The sequence below is a fragment of the Heptranchias perlo genome, chromosome 20 (assembly GCF_035084215.1).
Source record: "Heptranchias perlo isolate sHepPer1 chromosome 20, sHepPer1.hap1, whole genome shotgun sequence".
Classification (NCBI taxonomy): Eukaryota; Metazoa; Chordata; class Chondrichthyes; order Hexanchiformes; family Hexanchidae; genus Heptranchias; species Heptranchias perlo.
The window spans coordinates 15,059,845-15,083,662 of NC_090344.1; the positions used below are offsets into that span (position 1 = coordinate 15,059,845).

Consider the following 23,818-nt stretch of genomic DNA (forward strand, 5'->3'; position numbering starts at 1 on the left):
TTCCCTCTCTTTGGTTTCCTAATTTCCTTTTTAATTTCACCCCTGCACTTTTTATACTCCTCTAGGCTTTCTGTATTATTGAGCTCTCGGTGTCTGACATGAGCTTTCCTTTTCTGCCTTACCTTACCCTGTATGATGCTTGACATCAGGAGATAAAATTTTATATTCATTAAATAAGCATCACACATTACAATCTGATCTACTATATTGCTCACTCTGGTTTAGGTTTACATTATGGTTAATAACAGAAAAAGTCCTGTTCCTTCCCCTTATCGGATTAGAGATTCCAACCAGCCGATTGTGTGGAATGGAATGGCTGATTAGTGTTGCCATGACGACCTGCCTGCAGTCAAGCGCCTGTTTGAGTTTCTAACTCAGATTAAACTTCTCTTTCCCATCATACACATTATATCAGACATTTAATGTCAATGTATTTTAGCCATGTTATGTTAATATTTCTAAAGCCTGCAAAGTGTTCAGATACACAAACCTTTAAAAGTGGGAGGTCAAGTTGATCAAGTGGTTGAAAAAATTCATGTGATCCTCGGTTTTACAAATAGGGGTATAGAGTACAAAAGGACAGAGGCCATGTAAACCTGTACAAGTTATTGGTTAGGCTGCGGTTAGAATATTGTGTCAAGTTTTGGGGATCTTACACGAGGGAAAATGTCAAGGCCATGGAGAGAGCGCAGAAGAGATTCACTGAAATGTGAAATATCAGTGACGAGAGACTTTAGTTATGAGGAGAGACTGGAGAAACTGGGACTCTTTTCATAGATCAAAGAACGGTAAGGGGAGATCTCAGGGTAGTGTTCAAAATTTGATTATGGGCATTGTCTAAATGTGTTAGGGACACTCAATGTCTCCTAATGTCTGTGTACAGGCGAGGAGCAGATGGGTTTATCTTATCATCTTCTGGTTAAATGTTGTTCTCATCGAGGTGAGCACCCAGTGTTAACACTCTCCAGTCAGGTACAGCATGGGTTGGATACCGACTAAAGATCCTCTACACTGTACCATCAAACACTCCCAGGACAGGTACAGCACGGGTTACATACAGAGTAAAGCTCCCTCTACACCGTACCATCAAACCCTCCCAGGACAGGTACAGCACTAGTTAGATACAAAGTTGAGATCCTCTCTACTTTGCCTACTTTGCCATTAAACACTCCGAGGGCAGGTACAGCAGGGGTTACATATACTGTACCACAAAACCCTCATAGGGCAAGTACAGCACGGGTTAGATACAAAATAAAGCTCCCTCTACTTTGTCCCATCAAACACTCCTGGGGCAGGTACAGCACGGGTAAGATACAGAGTAAAGCTCCCTCAGCACTGCCCTATCAAACACACCCAGGATAACGACAGCACAGGTGAGACACAGAGTAATGCTCCCTCTACACTGTCGCATCAAACTCTCCCAAGGCAGGGACAGCGCGGGTTAGATACAGAGTAAAGCTCTCTCCACACCCTCTACACTGTCCCATCCAACACTCACAGACCTCACTGAGCAGGGTTTCTAGGCATTGCAGTGATGTCTTAAACCAGTGCCATTCAGCCCATCTGGTCCTGTCCGTGTCCCTTTTAAGGTGGAGAGCTGGGACATCCTTTCTCAAAACAAATCCCACCGGTTCACAGTGAGAATCCCAGGGGAAGGGTCAAGGTCCAGAGTGTGGAATGCCTGTACAAAATGCCGGCTTTTTTTAAAGTCATGACGCTGATCAAAGTCTGCGTGAAGTTTTCTTGCCATTTGTGTCAAGATTTGGAAAAGACCTGCTGCCTGACACTTTAAATATTGCACAGCGTTAACAGTAGCTCACAGTGTCCGAAGAGGCAGAGATATCATTAGGTTTTTATGTATCTCCTTGTGCTCCATCTCCTTAACAACACTAGCTGATCACAGCAATGTTTTCATCAAATGGAATCCCAGTGTGAAAAATTGCACAATTTCACAGCGAAGCAACATAGGCAAGATTGGTGGGAGATGCGACTGGAGATAATGGGCCTGGGGCAGTGAGAACATCTCTTTGCATTAAGATATTCAGTATCCGAAGATGCAGGGAGATGAGGCCGTTGTGTCTATTTATCCTGGTGTCTGCAAAATCCATCGTCTCTCAACACCCAGCATCATTCTTCCCCTCTCCTGCTTTCCAGTTAAGGTTTTTTTCTCGTTAAGTCGCAGTATTTGCTTTGAACATCTAATTCACCGGCATCTGGAGGAACAGAGGAAGCTGGAGATAAAGTAATGACAGAAACAGAAGGAGATGGCTCGTGATGGCAGAATCTTGTGTGTGTCATTTGCTTCAAGTGAGACATGACAGTCCTGCGTTGCCTTGCACCTTTCCCAGGAGCTGCACTGATTCGGTGCGTGCGTTTTGGAAATGGAAACAGTTCCACCAGCAGCTTGTGGTAATATTTCCCCTCACTGTCCATTTCATGTACCTGCCTACCCGCACTTGGTGCTGTCGTTGTCTGAACAAGTCTTTCATGTTCTAACAGCAAATTCCATTTTGTGCGAGCAACTTGTCTGGGACGAAAGTGACGTGAGTTTCAAAGGTACAAGTCGGAAAGGCAGCGTTGGTCTGCTTGCTTGAATGAAAATTGCAGCGGATTCGCTGGTGGTCCAGTGCTGAGGACTCGGCGCTCTCACCGCCGCGGCACCATGTTTGATTTCCGATCAGGGAACTTGACTTTCCTGGTGTTGTTCAAAATAGCACCAACCAAATTCCCCCGACTGAGCACAAAGCTCGGTCCTGATCAGCATGAGCAATTTCACCGCTCCTGCCTGAACATCCAGCAGCCCATCATTCTTCAATTTTAAAATGCCTCCTGTTCGAAAGTCGTGCCGCTCATCAAAGTGTGCATGAAGTTTTCTTGCCATTTCTGTCATGATTTGGAAAAGATCTGCTGCCTGACACTTTAAATGTTGGCGACCTTTAACTGTAGCTCACAGTGTTCGAACAGTCACTGTTATCATTAGCCTTTTATGTATCTTCTTTTACTCCATTTCCTGAACAACTCCAGCTGATCACAGCATCGCTTTCTTCAAGTTGAATCCCAGTGTGAAAAAATGAACAATTTCAAAGCTAAGCAACGTGTGCAAGATTGGAAGGAGAGTGCCAGTGGAGATAATTGGCTTGGATCAGTGATCTCTTGAGCATTCAGACATTCATTATCTGAAAGAAGCACGGAGATGATATTTTTGTCTAGATTTATCAGTGTGGAAAAGAAGCAGGGAGTTGAGATCCGTTTGTCCATTCATCCTGCTATCTACAAAATCCTTCGCCTCTCAATGCCCAGCATCTTTCTTTCCAACTCCTTGCTCTGCAGGGAAGTCTTGGTTTCATTAATTCTCAGTGCTTGCAGCAAACATCAAATTCACCTGGCAGATCTGGCCGTGTCTTCCAGTCATAATACGTCCCATCGTGCTGACATCATGTTAGCAACTCAAGATAAGCTGTCTTATGTTCATGGAATGCATTCGAGACAGTTTTCTAGATCAATATATCGAGGAACCAACAAGGGAACAGACTATTTTAGATCTAATATTGTGTAATGAGACTGGATTAATTAGTAATCTGAAAGTAAATGATCCTCTGGGTAAGAATGATCATAATATGATAGAATTTCAGATTGAGTTTGAGAATGATGTCGTTAAGTCCGAAACTAGGGTCTTAAATTTAAACAAAACCAATAACGGAGTTATGAGGGGTGAGTTGGCTGAGACGGTTTGTGAAATTAGATTAAAAATACGATGGTAGATAATCAATGGCGAACATTTAAAGAAATAATTCATAATTTCTCAACAAAATTACATTCGCTTGAGGATTAAAAACACCACCGGAAAAGTGGAGAAATTAATGATAGAATTCGGGTAAAAGAGGCTTATATTTTTCCCAAAAAGAGTAGTAAGCCTGAGGATTAGGAGGGTTTTGGAAATCAGCAAAGGATGACCAAGAAATTGCTAAAATGGGAGAATATAGAAAGAGGATAAACCAGCAGGAAATGTGAACATGAATTGTAAGAGCTTCTACAAGGGAATTAGGGGTTTCGGGGAGCGGGCAGGAAATTGGACATGAATTTAGATTTGAGCTTAGGATCAGATACGCCATGATCTTATTGAATGGCGGAGCAGGCTCGAGGGGCCGATTGGCCTACTCCTGCTCCTATTTCTTATGTTATTATGTTCTTAAGAATGTTTAAAGGAAGAGATTAGCGTATGTAAACATGGGTCCTTGGAGACAGAGACAGGAGAATTTATATTGGAGAATAAGGAAATGGCAGAGACGTTAAACAAGTATTTTGTATCTGTCGTCATAGTAGAAGACACAAAAATCATACCAGAACTATTGGGGAACCAAGGTTCTAATGAGAGTGAGGAACCTAAAGCAATGAAGATTAGTAATGAAAAAGTACTGGAGGAATTAATGGGACTAAAAGCTGACAAATTCATTGGCCCTGGTGGCCTACATCCAGGGTTTTAAAAGAGGTGGCTGCAGAGATAGTGGATGCATTGGTTTTATCTTCCAGAGTTCCCATGATTCTAGAAAGGTCCCCATGGATTGGAAGGTACCAAAAGTAACCCCGCTATTCAAGAAAGGAGGGAGAGAGGAAACAGGGCACGACAAGCCATTTAGCCTGACAATAGTAGGAGGGAAAATGTTAGAATCTATTACTGGGGACTTGATAACAGGACACTTCGATAATGATAACATGATTAGGCACATGCAACACGGTTTTGTGAAAGGGAAATCGTGTTTGACAACTCTGTTAGAGGTTATGAGGGTGTAGATAGCAGGGTAGATAAGGGAGAACCAGTGGATATAGAATATTTGGATTTTCAAAAGGCAATCGATAAGGTGCCACACAAAAGTTTGTTAGACAAGATTAGGGCTCATGGGATCGTGGGTAATATATTAACATGGATTGAGGATTTGTTGATGTACATAAAATAGAAAGTCGGAATAAACAGGTCATTTTCGGGTTGGCAGGTTGTAACTAGTGGGGTGCCGTGAATATCAGTGCTTGGGCCTCAGATATTTACAATCGATATTAATGACTGAGATGAGGGGACCGAGTGTAATGTATCCAAGTTTGCTGACGATACAAAACTAGGTGGGAAAGTAAGCTGTGAGGAGGACGCAAAGAGGATGCAAAGTGATACAGACAGGTTAAGTGAGTGGGCGAGAAGTTGGCAGATGAATTATAACGTGGGGAAATGTGAGGTTATTCACTTTGGTAGGAAGAATTGAAAAGCAGAATATCTTTTCAAAGGTGAGAGACTGCGAAATGTTGGTATTCAGAGGGATTTGTGTGTCCTTGCACACGGATCACAGAAAGTTAACATGCAGATGCAGCAAGCAATTAGAAAAGCAAATGGTATGTTGCCCTTTATTGCGAGGTGGTTGGAGTACAAAGATAAGGAAGGCTTGCTGTAATTATATCGGGTTTGGTAAGACCACATCTGGAGTACTGTGTACAGTTTTGATCTCCTTACCTGCGGAACGATACACTTGCCTAAGAGTGGATGCAACAAAGGTTCACTCGATTGATTCCTGGGATGAGAGGGTTGTCTTGTGAGGAGAGATTGAGTAGAATGGGCCTATATTCTCTGCAGTTTTCAATAATCAGGTGATCTCATTGAAACATATAAAATTCTTAGAGGGCTTGACAGGGTAGATGCTGGGATGCTGTTTCCCCTTGCTGGAGAGTCGAGAGCTAATGGTGATAATCTCAAGAAAAGGGGCCGGCCATTCGGTACAGAGATGAGGAATAATTTCTTCACTGAGAAGGTTGTGAACTATTGGAATTCTCTACCCCAGAGGGCTGTGGATGCTGAGCCATTGAATAGATTCAAAACTGAGGTAGATAGATTTTTGGACACAAAAGAACTCAAGGGATATGGGGATAGGTCGGGAAAGTGGAGTTGAGGTCGAAGATCAGCGATGACCTTATCAAATGGCGAAGCAGGCTCCAGGGACTGCATGGCCAACTCTTGCTCCTTTCGCTGATATTGGTCCGCTGGAAAAGCAGAACTTGCCAGCTGTTTTAAAACTTTTAGCCTGAACAGGGACTTGAACCCTGGACCCTCAGATCACTACCTGTTTTAAAAGTCTGATGCTCTACCGACTGAGCTATTCAGGCTCGCTGTCAAATTGGTTTCCATCATACAGATTCATGGTAGGACTCAGAATTCTCCTTGTCGCTGTCGAATTTGGGGGAGTATCCCTTTTATCCAATTTTCAGCAACGTGTTGAGGAGAATCCTTGTTTCTGTTGAACATGATGTAAGAAACATGGACAGTGAACTCGTGATTTTGCAATTCTTCTTGTTTGTACAAAATGTCTTGTCATTCCTCAGCAGCAATAAAAATAAAACACTTTACCCAATGGCTCAAAAGCTAAACTTGTTCCACACGGGAGCTGGAAAATGCCTCTCGACATTTCAGCCGATCAACAATTGAAAGCTGAATAATTTCACCCGTTACACCGTGACACCAGGCAACAGATTTGCCTCCCGAATTTTCCCGACACGACACTTCAAACCGATGAATACCTGCTTCACGGAAAGAAGAATTGTGTTTTGGTTCTTCAGATTTAAACATCTTGTGCCGGCCGCTTTACCATTTCAGCTGTCGCCAATCGCCCCCTCTCCTCTTATGAACAAATAAACTCTCACCTGCTGTTGTAAGACGGTCGGCCAGAGGAGCCTCAGTGCCCACATGGGGACATGAAGAAGTCGATGCGTTATGGAACCGGTTGTACCTTGAACTCCAATCAAGAATGTTTAGAAGGTTCAACAACTTTAGATGGCGCTGGAGCTCACAACCCCAACATTTCTCGAGGGTATAATTATTGTAGAAATAACGCGCGCTGGGCGATTGCACCACTGGAGCCGCGCACGGTCTGTGTCACCAGTGCTCCCATCAAACAGCTTCATCCTCGGTCTCTCAATTATCGCTTCGAGATCTTTCCCACACAGAAGCCTCCAACCAAGAGGCGATTCGTTTAACATCCGCAGTGACATTTCAAAGCCGTGGAATCTGAAACAAAACCCCAGACGATAAGAACTTTTAATTATATTATTATTATTTACTTAAGGACAATTATTTTCATGCTACTTTGAGGATTTGGGGAAAGTGGGAGCTGAAACTAAGAAACTCTCTCTGGGCTGTCGGTGACTGAAGAGATGGGCGTTATTTCATTTCAAAACCGAGGCTCGGAACTTCCTGATGGAGAAGAGTGACAGAAGATTGTGGTTAGTGGCAGTTGCCGGGGAGATCCAGAGGAGAGGGAGAAAAATCAAAGTCACAGCTATGACAGCTCAAGTACTCTGCTTACCTGTAATATTTAATAAGTAATGTACAGTACAGGATAAACAAGTTTGGTATAGGTTATAAAAATGCTAAAAGTCCCGGGTTCAAAGGGGGGAATTTTAGTATTTTTAGTAAAGAGGGAACAGATTTAACCGCCAGACCGTAATCATTCCCCATGAATCTGAAGCGTCTTCCGGAAAACGGCAGTGCGAACTGTGATGTTCGTGTCATGACTTGAAAGACCCTCCAATTACCGACAGTATCTTTGAACGAGTTGTGCAGCAAAACCGTGATAGAAACAGCTTTGAATTCGTCAAACGTGTGGGTGACGATATTGGGGTTTGATAAGGGTCGATTTCAATTATTTGAAATCTCACCATGTGACCCGAAGATTGACCGCAGAATCGAGTTTTTCCTGTAAGTCCTGAATTGAAGGGAAATGCGCAACAAGCAGGTCGGAGAAATGAAGAGCAGAAAATGTGGACGAAACTTGCACGAATGAAAATCCCTGTTTTTTGAAAGTCTCAGTCCCCAGTGGTGGAGAGGATTGGTATTTCAAGCTGTCTCACAGCTCCCACACACACCATTGGTTCATTTAATCACCTTCAACAACTCGAATACATCATCACTTAATCTTCTACACACAAGGAAATACAAAACTTTTCTTTGCAACTTGTCCGCATAATTTAAACATTTTAGCTCCGGTATAATTCTGGTGAATCCGCGCTGCACCCCCTCCAAGGCCAATATATCCTCCCTGAGGTGTGGTGCCTAGAACTGAATGCAGTACTTTAAATGTGGTCTCAGCAGAGCTTATATAACTGTAACATAACTTCCACCCCTTTGAATTCCAGCTCCTTTTAGATAAAGGCCAAAGTTCCATGAGCCTTTTGAATTATTTTTTGTCACTGTCCACTGATTTTTCATGATTTCTGCACTTGGACCCGTAAACATCTTTCCTCCTTCACAATTCCGAGTTTCTCACCAGTTAGAAAATATTCTCATCTATCTTGCTTAGGTCCAAAGTGGATGACGTCACACTTCCCCGTATTGAAAGATTGAACAGTCTTCGGCTCTTTTCCATGGAAAATAGAACGCTGAGGGTGACCTGAAATAGGACGTTAAGATTATGCAGATAAGGTGTTTGCAATTTTGTGGGGAGGAGTCCAAAATTGGGGCCATAAGTATAAGATAGTCACAAATTAATCCAATATGACATTCAAGAGAACCATATTTACAAAGATGCTCTCCAGAATGTGCAACTCGCTCCCACAAGGAGTAGTTAAGGCGAAAAGCATGGATGCATTTACGGGGAAGCGAGATAAACACATGGAGGAGAAAGGAATATTAGGGTTTGCTCATAGGGTTAGATGAAGAGGGGTTGGAGGAGGCTCGTCTGCAGCATAAACACCGGCATAGTCTAGTTGGGCACAATTGTCTGTTTCTGTGATGTACATTCTATGTAATTCTATGTAAGCTCCATCTGCCACAGTTTTACGAACTCACTTAATCTATCAATTTCGCTTTGTAACTTTATGCTCCCATCTACATTACTCACTGTGCCACCTAACTTGGTGTCGTCGTCAAACTTGGATATATGGCTCTCTATTTCTTCATTTGCCTCATTTATACATATAGTAAAAAGCTGATGCCCCGGTACAGATCCCTGGGGGACACAACTAATCACAGCCTGTCAATTTGAGCACAGATTCATTATCCCTACTCTCTGTCTCCTACCTCCCAACCAACTCTCTACCCATGTCAATAGGTTGCTTTAATTTCCATGTGTTCTCATTTTTGTTGACAGTCTCTTACGTGGTACCTTATCGAATGCCTCTGGAAGTCGATATAACATCCATAGACACTGCATTATCTACTACGTTAGTTACATCTTCAAGAAGTTCAGCTTGTTTCGTTAGACTTGACTTACCCTTTACAAATCCATGCTGGCTCACTCTGATCAATTCATATTTATCCAAGTGCTCAGTCATTCTTTCCTGAATAACAGATACGGGGAACTTCCCCACAACATACATCAGACTAAAAGTCTATAATGTCCTATTTTATCTCTGCTCCCATTCCTAAATAATGGAATGACATTGGCAATTTTTCAATCCATGGAACAAATCCTGAATCATGAGAGTATGAAAGATTATGACCAAAGCTTGTACAATCTCCTCACTTACTCCTTTTAATCCCCTGGGGTGGTAACCATCAGATCCTGGAGATTTTTCCATCTTTAGTCTCATTATTTTCTTCATTACCATTATTTTACTTACACTGAATCCCCTTGATTTATTTTTAGTTTTCCTCGTGTTTCTGGTCGATTATCCTCATGCTTTTCTGTGAGTATCAGCTGGTCTGCCATTTCCTGATTTTCAATTAAAATATCACCTCCATCTGTCTTTAAGGGGACCACATTACTCTTAGTCACCCTTCTTTCTCTTAATGTACGTGTAAAAACCTTGATTGTTGTCTTAATTTCCCTCACAAGTTTTTCTCGTTTTCCCTTTTTGCACCTCTTACGATTTTTTTAGTTTCAGCTCCACAATAAACAATACTTCGCCGTGAAATTTGCTCAATTAGTTCTTCAGTGTCAGAGCGAGAATTGTCTGATCCCCTAATTTATTTAATGTAACAAACAAATACAAGCACAAATATTCATCCGTGTATCAGCACACTGATGGACACACAAAGATAAACACAGTCTGAAACGCAGTCAGTATCGGGATTCACAGGGAAACGGGCAAGCGAAATGGACAAAGATAAAACAGTCTGAGCCCGCAAAAGAATGTGAGGTAGATATTAATGAGAGGAGGTTAGACACGCGGCCGTGAATGGGCTCAGAAGTGGCTAAGTTGGTTAACGTGCCTGTCTCGTTAAACAGGAAGTTCCTGCGTTCAACTTCCAACGGTACTTATGTGTAATTCGTGATATTTATTGAATTTGAGTAGCAAAAACGCACAGTTTGGTGTTTGTATTTTGTTCAGGAGCAACACGGAGTTGATCAGAATCTCTCTTCAAAAATCCTCTTTCATGATACAGACAGACCTCTCATAGAATGTGTCGCGAACACATTAATGTGAAGAAACGTTCTTGTTTCTGGGCTCGTTGAGGGCGGGGTATAATTTTTGATTCGAGTTTCATAACCCGGAGAAACACAAATTTGGCCCGAGACTTTTGATCTTGACGTGCCGTTCAAACATTTGCAAAGAGGGAAAGGAAGACCCCAAATCACTCCACCTGAATCTCAAGCGCTTTCGGAAGAAGTTCACTTCAAACAATCAGGACTTTAAAAGCACCTCAATGACCTGCACTTTCATTGAACGAGCTTTCTTTGCAATTGCCTTCCAACTTGAAATCGCTCTGGTCTTTCATCTCACTGAAGCAGAGTGCGGCCGCTTTGTATCTGTGAGCATGTCGGTGACGAGGTTCGCTCTGATATGGATCGCTTTCAATTTTGAAGATCTCGCCAAACTCAGGGAAAAGAAACCGAGAATCGAATTGTCCCTGTAAGTGATGAATTGAAGGGATTGGTGCTCGAAGCAGATCTGGAAAATGCGCAGTGCGGTCGATCAGGAATTCCAAATCCACCCTCTCGCCATTCGGCGATCATATTAACTGAGCTTTACTCTAGCCCAGTGTCACCGCGCTGAAATCGAGTATTTCTCCGGCACGTTTCTCTTAAATTCACAGTTGCTGGTTTAAGAGTGAAGACCGGCTAATTGGATTTTCACTCCTGCAAGTTTCAACCATTCATTTCGGAAAAGTAACCTGACAGGAGACAGCTGTTATATTGGTCACTGCAACCTCAAGGTTTAGCTCAGTGAATTACTGGTTTAGCAGGTGACCTCTTCACCTTTCTCGTTGGTGCTATTGGTTAGATTGATTCGAGCCCTTATTTTATTTTTCCTGAGGATTCATCGCCTCAAAGTTCCAGGGTTTCAATGTGTGTTTTGTCTGCAAGAAAATGTACCGTGATCATTGCCGGCTGAGCATGGCTGTTAGTCCAACATTTACCCTGTGGACTAAAAAAAACCTTGTGATCGGAGAGCAGGCATATGAAACATATAAAGGAATGGAACATTGGCTTCACGTAAATCACAATTCATCTTGACAGACAAGGTCCCGAAAGGTGAATTCGCTGTGACGTGGAGATTTCTGTAGCGAGCGATACCAGACTGTTTCTATGTTCAGAGAATAAATGTCACACCCTTCATGTTGGAAAAGCAAAACGGTGGGGATTGTTGTCATAGTCCGATGCCTTTCGTGTTGTATCAGATGCTTCTCGTTGCGTTACTTTCATCTTGACCGCATATCCGGTTCGGGCGTTCTTGTGATAAACGGCGACAATTGCTTGCTTTGATAAATTTAACAACGGCTGCACCCGATTCCTGGTGTCAGAAGCACTGAACTTTGAATCCCACTCTTAAGATACAGTCTGTAAAATGATGACATTTCATCACATGCAAAGCACAAAAAGCAAAGATTTCAACCACTCGCTGTGTAAAGAAGTTTTTACTCATGTCACCTTTGGTTCTTTTGCCAATCGCCTTAAATCTATGCCTTTTGGTTCATGTCCCTTCCGACAATGGGGACAGTTTCACTCTATCTACCCTGTCTCGGCCCTTCATGATTTTGAATATCTCTATCAAATCTCCTCTCAGCCTTCTCAGTTCCAAGGAGAACAATCCCAATTTCTTCAGTCTATCCATGTAATTTAAGTCCCTCATCCCTGGAATCATTGTAGTAAATCTCCTCTGCACCCTCTCAAGGCCTTCACATCCTTCCAAAAGTGCACTGCCCAGAACTGGACCCAATATTCCATTTGTGGCCGAAATAGTGTTTTATAAAGGTTCATCATGACTTCCTTGTTTTTGTACTCTATGCCCCTCTTTATAAAGCCCAGGACCCCGTCTGCTTTTTAAACCACTTTCTCAACCTGCCCTGCCACTTTCAACGATTTGTGCACATATACCCCCAGATCGCTCTGTTCCTCTAACCCTTTCAGAATTGTGCCCTCTAGTTTATATTGCCTCTCCTCGTTTTTCCCACCGAAATGCATCACCTCGCATTGTTCAGTGTCAAACTTCATCTGCCACGTGTCCGTTCATGCCAACAGCGTGTCCATATCCTCTTCAAGTCGATCCACCTCACTGTTCTTTACCCTTCCAAGATTTATGTCATCTGCAAATTTTGATATTGTACCCTTTACTCCCAAGTCCAAGTCATTAATATCGATCAAGAAAAGCAGTGGTCCCAGCACCGACCCCTATGGAACACCATTGCGCACCTCCCTCTAGTCCGAAAAACAACCATTCACCACAACTCTCTGTTTCCTGTCATTTAGCCAGTGCTGCATCCATGTTGCTATTGCCCCCTTTATTCCATGGGCTGCAATCTTGATAGCAAGCTTACCACGTGTCACTTTATCAAACGCTTTTTGAAAGTACATCTACAACACGTCAACTGCATTGACCTCATCTACCCTCTCTGTTACCTCATCAAACAACTCTATCAAGTTGGTTAAACACGATTTGCCTTTAACAAATCCGTGCTGGCATTCCCTAATCAATCCACACTCGTCCAAGTGACTGTTAATTCTGTCTCGGATTATCATTTCCAAAACTTTCCCCATCACCGAGGTTAAACTGACTGGCCTATAATTGCTGGGTTTATCTTTACACCGTTTTTTTGAACAAGGTTGTAACCTTTGCAACTCTCCAGTCCTCTGGCACCATCCCCATATCTAAGGATGTCTGGAAGATTATTGCCAGTACCTCTGCAATTTCCCCCTTTTCTTCCCTCAGCATCCTCGTTGTGCATCCTATCCAGACTAGGTGACTTGTCTATTTTAAGCACAGCAAGCCTTTCTAGTACCTCTTCTTTCTCATTTTTTAGCCCATCCAGTTTCTTAACTATATCTTCCTTGATCGAGAATCTAGCAGCATCTTCTTCCTTGGTAAAGAAAAATGCGAAGTACTCAGTTAATACCTCTGCCATGCCCACTGCCTCCATGAGTAGATCTCCTTTATGGTCCCTAATCGTCCCCGCCCCTCCTCTTACTACCCGTTTACTGTTAACATGTCTGTAGAATACTTTTTGATTCCATTTTATGTTTTTCGCTATTCTTATGCTCTCTCTTTGCCCCTCTTATTTCCTTTTTCAGTTCCCCACTGAACTTTCTCTATTCTCTCTGGTTGGCACTTGTGTTATCAACCTGACACCTGTCATACGCCACTTTTTCCCGCTTCATCTTACTCTCTTTCTCTCTTATTATTCGGGGAGCTCTGGCTTTAGTTGCCCTACCTTTCTACCTCGTTGGAATGTACCTTCTCTCTATCCGAATCATCTTTTTAAAAGCCGCCCACTGTCCAATTATACTTTTGCCTGACAACCTTTAATTCCAATTTACCGGGGCCAGATCTGTTCTCATCCCACTGAAATTGACCCTGCTCCAATTGAGTATTTTTACTTTAGAGTGGACAGAGTCCATTTCCATAGCTATTCTAATCCTTATGAAACTGATCGCTGCTCCCGAAATGCTCCCCCACTGACACTTGCTCCACTTGGCCCGCCTCATTCCTTTCAACTCAGTCCAGCAATGCCTCCTTCCTCAGTGGGCCAGAAAAGTACTGGTCGAGAAAGTTATCCTGAACACATTTCACAAATTCTTCCCCTTCTTTGCGCCTCATATTATTGTTATCCCAGTTTATATTAGGATAGCTGAAATCCCCTGTTATCACTACTCTATGGCTTTTGCACCTCTCTGTATCTTCCCTGTAAATTTGCTCCTCTATATCCGTCCCACCAGCTGGTGGCCCATAGAATACACCAAGTAGTGTAATCGCACCCCTATTGTTCCTTAACTCGAACTCAGTAACCAGGAGAAATTCCCTCGTTCCTGGGAACTTTGTATTAAGCAGAAGTTAGCAGCAAAAAGTGTTTGAGGTGGGACTGCGAAATGCTTAATCAGTCGGCACCCTCTAAAACAGAGCTCCAAGTGTCGGTTTAAATAAAGTCCTGAACTGACAGAGCGGCGGGCAGATGAGGATTGAATTAAATCCCAATTCACTGAAGCTAAACAAGGTTTAAATAAGTGAATCTGACAGGAGTGGGATTCCTGAGCTTGTGTGTGAGCTGAAACTGGATCGGTCCCGTTCTGTAAAGAAAGAATGGCAGGCGGCTCCCAGACAGGGCTCAGGCCGGGACTGGCAGCTCTCTGCTGGTAACGGCTGGATGAGAGAGCGGGGCTCCTGCGCTGTTGCTGCTGCTGCTTCCGTTTCTTCGAGTCCCTGTGGCGGTCGGTACCGATCTCCCTCCAATGGATACGGCTCCATCTACTTGCTGATGACCACGTAGCGCAACGGTAGCGCATCTGACTCCAGATTAGAATAGATGCGTGCTCAAATCACGTTTCAGTATTACTCTGTTTTGACGCGGGGCAGTCTTTTAGGGATGGTCTGTTCACTGTATGTAAAATAATATTTATCATAGAATGAACACACCGGAGAAGGAGATCATTCGACCGATCAATTCCTTACCTGCGTTTTGTAAGAACAATCTAATTGGTCCCATTCCCCGGCCCTTTCCCCGTGACCCTGTATTTTCCCCTTCAAGTATTTATCAAATTCCTTTTTGAAAGCCACGATTGAATCTGCTTCCACCAGGCAGCGCATTCCAGATCATAACCATTCACTGCGTAAAAAAAGGATTTTCCTCATGTCGCCTTTGCTTCTTTTGCCAATCACCTCAAATCTGGGTCCTCTGGTTCTCGACACTTCCGCCAATGGGAACAGCGTCTCTTTATTAACTTTATCTAAACCCTCCATGACTTTGAACACTTCTAGCAAATCTCCTCTGAACCTTCTCTGCTCTCAGGAGAACAACCCCAGCACGGCGTAAATGTGGTCAATTAGCTCCAATTTATTTATTTGGGCATTAAACAAAAAGTGAAAGACTGACAAGGCGTTGTCCGAACGGAAATCACTGCTTTAAGATAATAAATCCAATCGCTGCGTGGGCGCTGGGTTCAAATCTTACTACTGATAGAATTTCTGGCAATGTTCATTTTGACCTGTTCGCAGAAAACCCGATTGTCGTGCGATGGAGCAGAGGATGTGCAAGAAGCTGGAAGTGGAAGTGCAGATATTAGTTTCATCACGGGGACAGGACAAGTTTCCACAGGTAAGGGCCTCTTACCTTAAGATTCTTTCCAGCAGAGTGGGACAGGTGATCAGAGTGACCGGACTCCAGCGGCGCAATCGGTCAGTGAGCGTTCCTTCCATGACAGTGCAGGATCGGGAAATGCCGTGGTTGTTAATTCGAGTCTCAGCAAGGTCAAACAATCCTTTTGCTCGTGAACATTTCAACCGGAGTTGAAGGTACAATTGGTGTGTTCCAAAATGCATCTACTTATTTGAATTGCCATGTGGGTCCTCCAGTCTGCGCTGTTGCAATAGCAGATGAGATGTTTAGCATTACTTGTTTTCCGGAGGGAGGCTGCGGAATTGGAACCACAAACTATGATTTTGATCCATCTAAATTTCAGGGATTTAACTGGAGCTTTAAACCAGCGGGTTAGACCGCTCAGGCAGGACACTTTCCATCTTGCGATTTTTAGGAGCCACTTTTACAGGAATAGAATTACTGCAAGCAAGAATTCTACCCCTGAAGCACCAATGCTGTCACGGCAGCCTGATGCATGTGTCCAGTTGGAAACCTGTCTGAAGGAACATGCAGTATGACAGAGCCGGAAGTCCAGCGGATTGACATTCGGTCTGAGCAGATGTTGAGTCTCCTCCTTGAGAATGTTTCGCCAATCCTCCCGTCCTTCACGGACATCAATGATCCTGTTGCGGTTTTGCTGCAAAATTTAACTTCCCAGTTCCCGATCCCTGAACTAAAATCCAACTCTGGTGGGACTCGAACCCACAACCTTTGGATGTCTCCTCAAACCCTTAAGTAGAAGTCCAACACGCTATCCATTGCGCCACAGAGTCAGTTATGCAATGTGAGGCAGAGCGGGGATCCTGTGCTGTGGTTGAGGCGGTCAGGCTGCTCCAGTTTCCGCCTCTCACATTCCGAGAGCCGCGGCGGCAGTCTGCACCGATCGCCCTCCAATGGATCCGGCTCCAGCCGCTTGTTGTGGGCCTGGTGCAAGAACAGTCGCGTCTGACTCCAAATCAGAAGGCTGTGTGTTTTGAAACAGGTTGATATCGCAGCATTTTCACTGTGGCTCAGGGTCCTGCCGATAGATTTTAGATCGGGACAGTGTTTTAGGGATGGGATGTTCAGTGTTTGTGCAACAATATCAAAATGAAATTTGAGACATTAATGAGATTTTTTTCTGTTACTTTCGATTTACACCCTCACCAGTTTTATGTAGAAACAGTTAACAATGTTTAAAGGATGTGGTGTACAGTGTTTGTGGAATCAGTGTTATTAAATTTGATACTTTCATCTATTCCTTCTCTAACCCAAACTCTTATCATCAGATTTGTAGCTTCACCCAGTTTCAAATAGGTTACTCAGTGATATAAAGAAGTCAGTAACAATCCCGAAACCTCAGCGGGTATATTTGTTCAAATGCTTTGTGATGGTCGCGATTTCCATGCAAATTTTCAATCAGCAAATCCCAAAGGGTGTTTTGGGTTTGACAAACTAATTTAAGTACTTGACTGGTTCCTGGAAATGATCCAATGGGGATTTCCTTACCTGTACAGATATAGAAATAAATACATTCCATCATTTCACAAATTACAGTTGCGTAAATAAATATATCGCCATATCCAACATGGAAAATCAGCTCTTCAAATTCATAAACAAATTTCCTCATTTTATTTGATTAATCCACTTCCGTTTCAATGTAGAACATATATTCAGAGCATCCCTCTAAACTTAAAGAATGGTAAAACAATTGCAGATTTTACAAACCCATAACATGCTATCGTGTAAGTAAGATTAAGGCCTACTTTGTGAAATGTTTATTCTAATTGTCTTTATGATGTTACGAAAAGTATTTCTCGATGTTCGTCCCCAACTTAACAGAGAAACTAAGATGAAAAACAAAAGGATTTTTCAAAAACTATTTGGAGCGATTTGATCGGTTCCCCTTCTCCTTTCTTTAATTGTTAACTTTTGCTAATTGTTCATCTTGATCCGTTTGCTTCATTTTTTCCTCAGTCATTTATTGTGAATTTTCTATCCGTTAACGTTCTTAAATATTTGATTTGTTTGTTCCCTTCCTCTTGACTTGTGATTTGTTGACCTTCAGGTCAAAGTCTGAAACGGAAATGTGTTTATATTCAGGCGTGACTCTGCAGTATGAGACCGAGAGGTGATGCCGGATGTGTGACCGAGAGAACAACTGCTGGAGGCAGAATTGTCCGTAATCTAACATACCACGTGTGGCATTGCTCATGGTAGGTCGGATGACAATGTTTCATATTGACTGAACGGCTATGTATATAACACACAACGGATTTTACTGCTGCTTTAACTGGACAAAGTATAATCACCATAAATGACCAAAGTCTCAGATCAGTTAGAATTGAATTACTGTTGGTGAGGGGAGTTTGTACATTGGAAGGAGTTTATACATTTACAGCTCCAGGTAAAACTGGAAACCTCCCTCGCCTGCAGGTTACGTCACCACGAGGTGTCCACCTTCCTTTGCGCTTCTGGACTTCTGAAGTGTGATTGAACCTGACCAAAAGTTTCCTATAATTAGTGAGGAAGGAAGGTATCAGTGTAAATGTGAGATCCAAACGTGGATGTTTCACTGGGTACCATAGGAACGAGATACACTGCTCATTCCAGTTATTTGTCCAGCAGGAAACAGAAATCCTTCTCTTCAACTGTACTCGCCCGAAGGAAAAGGAAACAAACAAAACTGCTCAGTTCTTTGTTTTAGCTTCTTCTGCTGGTTTACGTTCACTCACCGAGAAAGCGACAGAGAGAGACTAAGAGATTGGATTGGCTTTTTCACTTTATAATCTATTACACTTTGTCATTATTATAAGAGACGGTTCCACCCAACTGTCCTGTGCCTGACATTCTCATTGATACTAAGATGTGCTTTAAATGAGTTTCTACTAATTACACATTGCGGATAAAAGCTGAACGCCGAAAACTGCTCTGAAACCAGCTTTGCTTCGCAACCTTTCATGGAGATTGGTTGCTGGTTGCAGTTAAAGGAGTTTGTAAAATAAGCCCACGAGTGCATTATCCTGAAAACGTGTTTTGGACACATTCGCAGCTCAAATATATTGCATTAAATACAACAAATATACAAATACGTCACATGTGTTAAGATTAACACATAATGATACGAGGAAGGAGGCATTGGTGGATCTGGTTCTGGAGAATGAGGTGGGTCAATTGGAGCAAGTGTCAGTGTCAGATTTATTGAACGGTGATCATAGTATCATAAGATTTAGATGAGTTATGGTGAAGGAGAAGGAGCAATCTCGAGTAAAGTACTTAACAGGAGAAGGGCCAATTTTAATGGGTTGAGAACGTACCTGGCCCGTGTAAATTGGAATCAAAGATTGGCAGGCTAAAATATAATTGAACAATGGTTGGAGGAGATGTTTCGGGTACAGACTAGGTAGATTCCCAAGAGGGGCGAAGGTAGGGCCTGAGATCGCTGGATGACGAAAGAGATAGTGGGTAAAATGAAGCAGATAAAGGGGGTTTATGATAGATATCAGTTTGACAATACAAGTGAGAACCAGGCTGAATATAGGAAGTACCGTGAAAAAGTAAATAAGAGGGGCAAAGAGAGAATATGAACATAGTTTGCCGGCTAACATAAAAGTTAATCCAAAAGTCTTCGACAGGCATTTAAATAATGAAAGGTTCATAATAGGAGGGGTGTGGCCGATTCGGGACCAAAAAGGAGATCAACGCATGGAGGAGAGTACTTTGCATCTGTCTCTACCAAGGAAGAAGATGCTGCCAAAGTCACAGTAAAAAGGGAGGTAGTTGAGACACTGGATGTGGTGAAAATTGATACAGAGGAGGCACTTGAAAGGCTGGCTATGCTTAAAGTTGATAATTCACCCGGACCGGATGGGATGCTTTCAAGGTTGCTGAGGGAGTGGAAGGGTGGAAATTTCAGAGGTCCTGGTCATAATCTTCCAATCCTCCTTAGATGCGGGGGTGATGCCAGAGGACTGGATGATTACAAATGTTAGATCCTTGTTCAAAAAGAGTGTAAGGATAAACTCAACAACAACAGGCCAGTAACATTAAACTCGGTGGTGGGAAAGCTTTTATAAACGATGATCCGGGCCAAAATGAATAGTCACTTGGGCAAGTGTGGATTAATAAACGAAAGCCAGCATGGGTTTGTTAAAGGCAAATCGTGTTTAACTTGATTAAGTTTTTTGATGTGGTAACAGAGAGGGTTGATGAGGGCAATGCGGTTGATAAAGTGCCACAACAACAAAAACATCAACAACGACGACGACTTGCATTTATTTCGGTCCTTTAACGTAATGAAACGACCCAAGGCGACTCACAGGAGAGATTATCAAACAAAATTTCACACTGAGCCACATAAGGAGGTATTCGGACAGATGAACAAAAGCTTGGTTGAAGAGGTAGGTTTTAAGGAGCATCTTAAACGAGGAGAGAGAGGTAGAGAGGCGGTGAGATTTAGGGAGGGAATTCCAGAGCTTAGGGCCGAGGCAGCTGAAGGCACGGCCGCCAATCGTGGAGCAATTAAAATCGGGGATGCAAAAGAAGGAAGAATTGGAGGAGCGCGAAAATCTCGGAGGGTTGTAGGGCTGGAGGAGGTTACAGAGACAGGGAGGTGCGAAGCCATAGAGGCATTTGAAAAAAGGATGAGAATTGTAGGGCTGGAGGAGGTTGCAGAGATAGGGATAGGCGAAGAGATGGAGGGATTTGAAAACATGGATGAGCATTTTAAAATCGATGCTTTCCCGGACTGGGAGCCAATGTCGGTCAGTGATCACAGGGGAGGTGGGAGAACGGGACTTGTTGAGCGTTAGGATACGGGCAGCAGAGTTTTGGCCTCCTTCCCTCCTCGAACGATTCTATGATTTGTCAAGCTCAAATGCTTGCTACTTCAGTAAGAGTTCCGTCTGTGCAAAGAACGAGCATTTCAGCATTCCTTTCCTTGTTGGCTCCGGAATTAATACAAATACGGCCCTGCCTTACTCTGTTGTTTAATTCACAAATGAGGTAAATATCAGATGGAACAAAAAGGCGCCGCTGGCAATCGAACCTTGGATCTCTTGTGACAAAAAAGGCAATTTGCCCAGCTTTTGCAAATTAAGGAGACAAATTAAGTTGCAACGACTCCACCTCCTCTTCCTGATATCGACCTATCACTGTCTGTTAGCGTTTGAGGCAGTTTATATTTTTCTATTTCTCTTCTCCATTTCGCTCTGTTTACCGATACTCTGTATCTCTCGCTGTGTTTACCGATACTCTGTATCTCTCGCTGTGTTTACCGATACTCTGTATCTCTCGCTGTGTTTACCGATACTCTGTATCTCTCGCTGTGTTTACCGATACTCTGTATCTCTCGCTGTGTTTACCGATACTCTGTATCTCTCGCTGTGTTTACCGATACTCTGTATCTCTCGCTGTGTTTACCGATACTCTGTATCTCTCGCTGTGTTTACCGATACTCTGTATCTCTCGCTGTGTTTACCGATACCCTGTATCTCTCGCTGTGTTTACCGATACTCTGTATCTCTCGCTGTGTTTACCGATACTCTGTATCTCTCGCTGTGTTTACCGATACTCTGTATCTCTCGCTGTGTTTACCGATACCCTGTATCTCTCGCTGTGTTTACCGATACTCTGTATCTCTCGCTGTGTTCATCTCTCTGTGTCAATCCGTGGGCTAATTCTGAATGAACAATGAAATAAATGAGGAGTTTTAGACAATTCTCCCTCTGACACTGAGGAACCAATGAGCGAAATTTTACAATAAGATACTGTTTATTGTGAAGCAGCAAAGAAAAAATTTCATTTTGAACGACTGAAGTTCAGTTATGCGCAAACAGAAACTGTGACCACAACGTGTTTGCAACAAGCCGCCTTTTAAGCTGATGTCAGACACACTAACATTGCAGCACGAGGTGCAGGCACCGCACTGATAACCTCCATGTGTATACGGGCAGATCAGACACTTCGTGTGACACAAGATCTTTCCAATCCCCTCCAGCTCCTGGGCACCGAGACATCCGTCAGAAGCAGCATTCACCGCCAGGACAAATATCGTGCCCCCTTTGCCAGACTTCAGAAAATTTAATGCTGAAAATACAAAACAGGATGGACAGTATCTGGAAAACAGTTAAACTTTCAGTGTTCAGTCTTTGGTAAGGACGAGAAACATAACTTTGAGTAGATATTAAGTGGATGTCAATAAGAGTGCGCTGTTGTTTTATAAAGTGTGGGAGTCCATATATGAATACGATGAACACATATGAACTGTGGGTGTGTATGTATGAGCGTGATATTTATATATGATCTGTGGGTGTGTATGTATGAGTGCGATATTTATATATGATCTGTGGGTGTGTATATATGAGTGCGATGTTTATATATGAACTGTGGGTGTGTATATATGAGTGTGATATTTATATATGATCTGTGGGTGTGTATGTATGAGTGCGATATTTATATATGATCTGTGGGTGTGTATATATGAGTGTGATGTTTATATATGAACTGTGGGTGTGTATATATGAGTGTGATGTTTATATATGAACTGTCGGTGTGTATATATGAGTGTGATGTTTATATATGAACTGTGGGTGTGCATATATGAGTGTGATGTTTATATATGAACTGTGGGGGTGGATAAATGAGTGCGATGTTTTTTATGAACTGTGAGTGTGTACATATGAGTGTGATGTTTATATATGAACTGTGGGTGTTTATATATGAGTGCGATCTTTATATATGAGCTGTGGGTGTGTATATATGAGTGCGATGTTAAGATATGAACTGTTTGTGTGTATATATGAGTGCGATTTTTTTTTATGAATTGCGGAATGAACAGGAGGGGAAATGCCCCCTGGGGTTATATTTTCTTCCACGACAATGACATAAAGTAAACTTTTGACAAAGGGCCGAAATAGCTCAGTTGGGAGAGCGTTAGACTGAAGATCTAAAGGTCCTTGGTTCACTCCCGAGTTTCGGCATTTCCTGGTTATTTAGTTTCTTCTTCCTTGCTTCGATTCTCGCATTTATTTACAGTAACATTTGATACCGGCCACTGAAGGATTGGGGGTGGAATCGAGAGGCATCAAGGATGGGAAATATTTCTGGTGTCTACATTTGGCTTTGATTTCTCTCATACCTTCTGACTTTTTCTCTTGTTTTTTTCACTCTCAGTGCCGCTAACATTGCAGCACGAGGTGTCGGCACCGCGCTGATGATCTTCATGTGAATCCGCGCCTTTCAGACACTTCGTGTGACACAAGAACGTTCCAATCCCGGCCAGTTCCGAGACACCGACTCCTCCGTCGAAGCAGCTTTCACCACCAGGACCGATATCGCGCTCCCTTTGCCGTACGTCAGCAAATTTAAAGCTGAAAATACAAAACAGGACGGACAGTATCTGGAAAGCAGTTAAACTTTCAGTGTTCAGATTTTAATAAGAACTATAAACAGGGCTTTGGGTAGATATTAAGTGCGTGTGCAGTAAGAGTGCGCTGTTGGTTTATAAAGTGTGGGAGTCTATATATGAGTGCGATGTTCACACATGAACTGTGGGTGTGGAAATATGAGTTTGATGTTTATATATGAACTGTGGGTGTGTATATATGAGTTTGATGTTTATGTATGAACGATGGGTGTTTATATATGAGTGTGATATTTATATATGAACTGTGAGTGTGTAGATATGAGTGTGATGTTTATATATGAACTGTGGGTGTGTATATATGAGTGCGATGTTCACACATGATCTGTGGGTGTGTATATATGAGTTCGATGTTTATATGTGAACGATGGGTGTTTATATATGAGTGTGATATTTATATATGAACTACAGGTGCGTATATATGGGTGTGATGTTTATATATGAACTGTGGGTGTGTATATATGAGTGTGATATTTATATATGAACTGTGGGTGTGTATATATGAGTGCGATGTTCACATATGAACTGTGGGTGTGTATATATGAGTGCGATGTTTATATATGATCTGCGGGAGTGCATACATGAGTGCGATGTTTATAATATTAAGAGGATGCCAACTCTGGATCCATTCGCCTATCTGACACCTCCTGAGCCCACCTTACCCTCTTTGATTCTCCCTGAGCTCTTCATCTTCTCTGATACGCTCAGAGAGTCCATTATCCTCTTTGAACCTTGCTAGCGCCCTTTACACTATCTGATACCCGCTGAGTGCCCCTCGCCCACTGATACGCCCTGAGCGTCCTTACACACTCTGATACCCTCTGGCACTCCTTCCCCTCTGTGAGATCTCAATATACTCTCTGATACCGTCT

General features: G+C 42.8%; 3 non-coding genes across 3 annotated transcripts; 1 reads left to right on the plus strand and 2 right to left on the minus strand.

Annotated features, from left to right (window-relative positions):
- Window positions 1-6,059: 6,059 nt before the first annotated feature.
- trnak-uuu (transfer RNA lysine (anticodon UUU)) lies at window positions 6,060-6,144 on the minus strand. Its single transcript is given in 2 exon segments — window positions 6,060-6,095; window positions 6,108-6,144. It is a non-coding gene; the product is annotated as a tRNA-Lys (tRNA).
- A 10,081-nt stretch (window positions 6,145-16,225) lies between these two features.
- Window positions 16,226-16,317, minus strand: trnar-ucu (transfer RNA arginine (anticodon UCU)). The gene is given in 2 exon segments: window positions 16,226-16,261; window positions 16,281-16,317. It is a non-coding gene; the product is annotated as a tRNA-Arg (tRNA).
- Window positions 16,318-22,430: 6,113 nt separating this feature from the next.
- On the plus strand, window positions 22,431-22,503 carry trnaf-gaa (transfer RNA phenylalanine (anticodon GAA)). Its single transcript has one exon. It is a non-coding gene; the product is annotated as a tRNA-Phe (tRNA).
- Window positions 22,504-23,818: the final 1,315 nt, after the last annotated feature.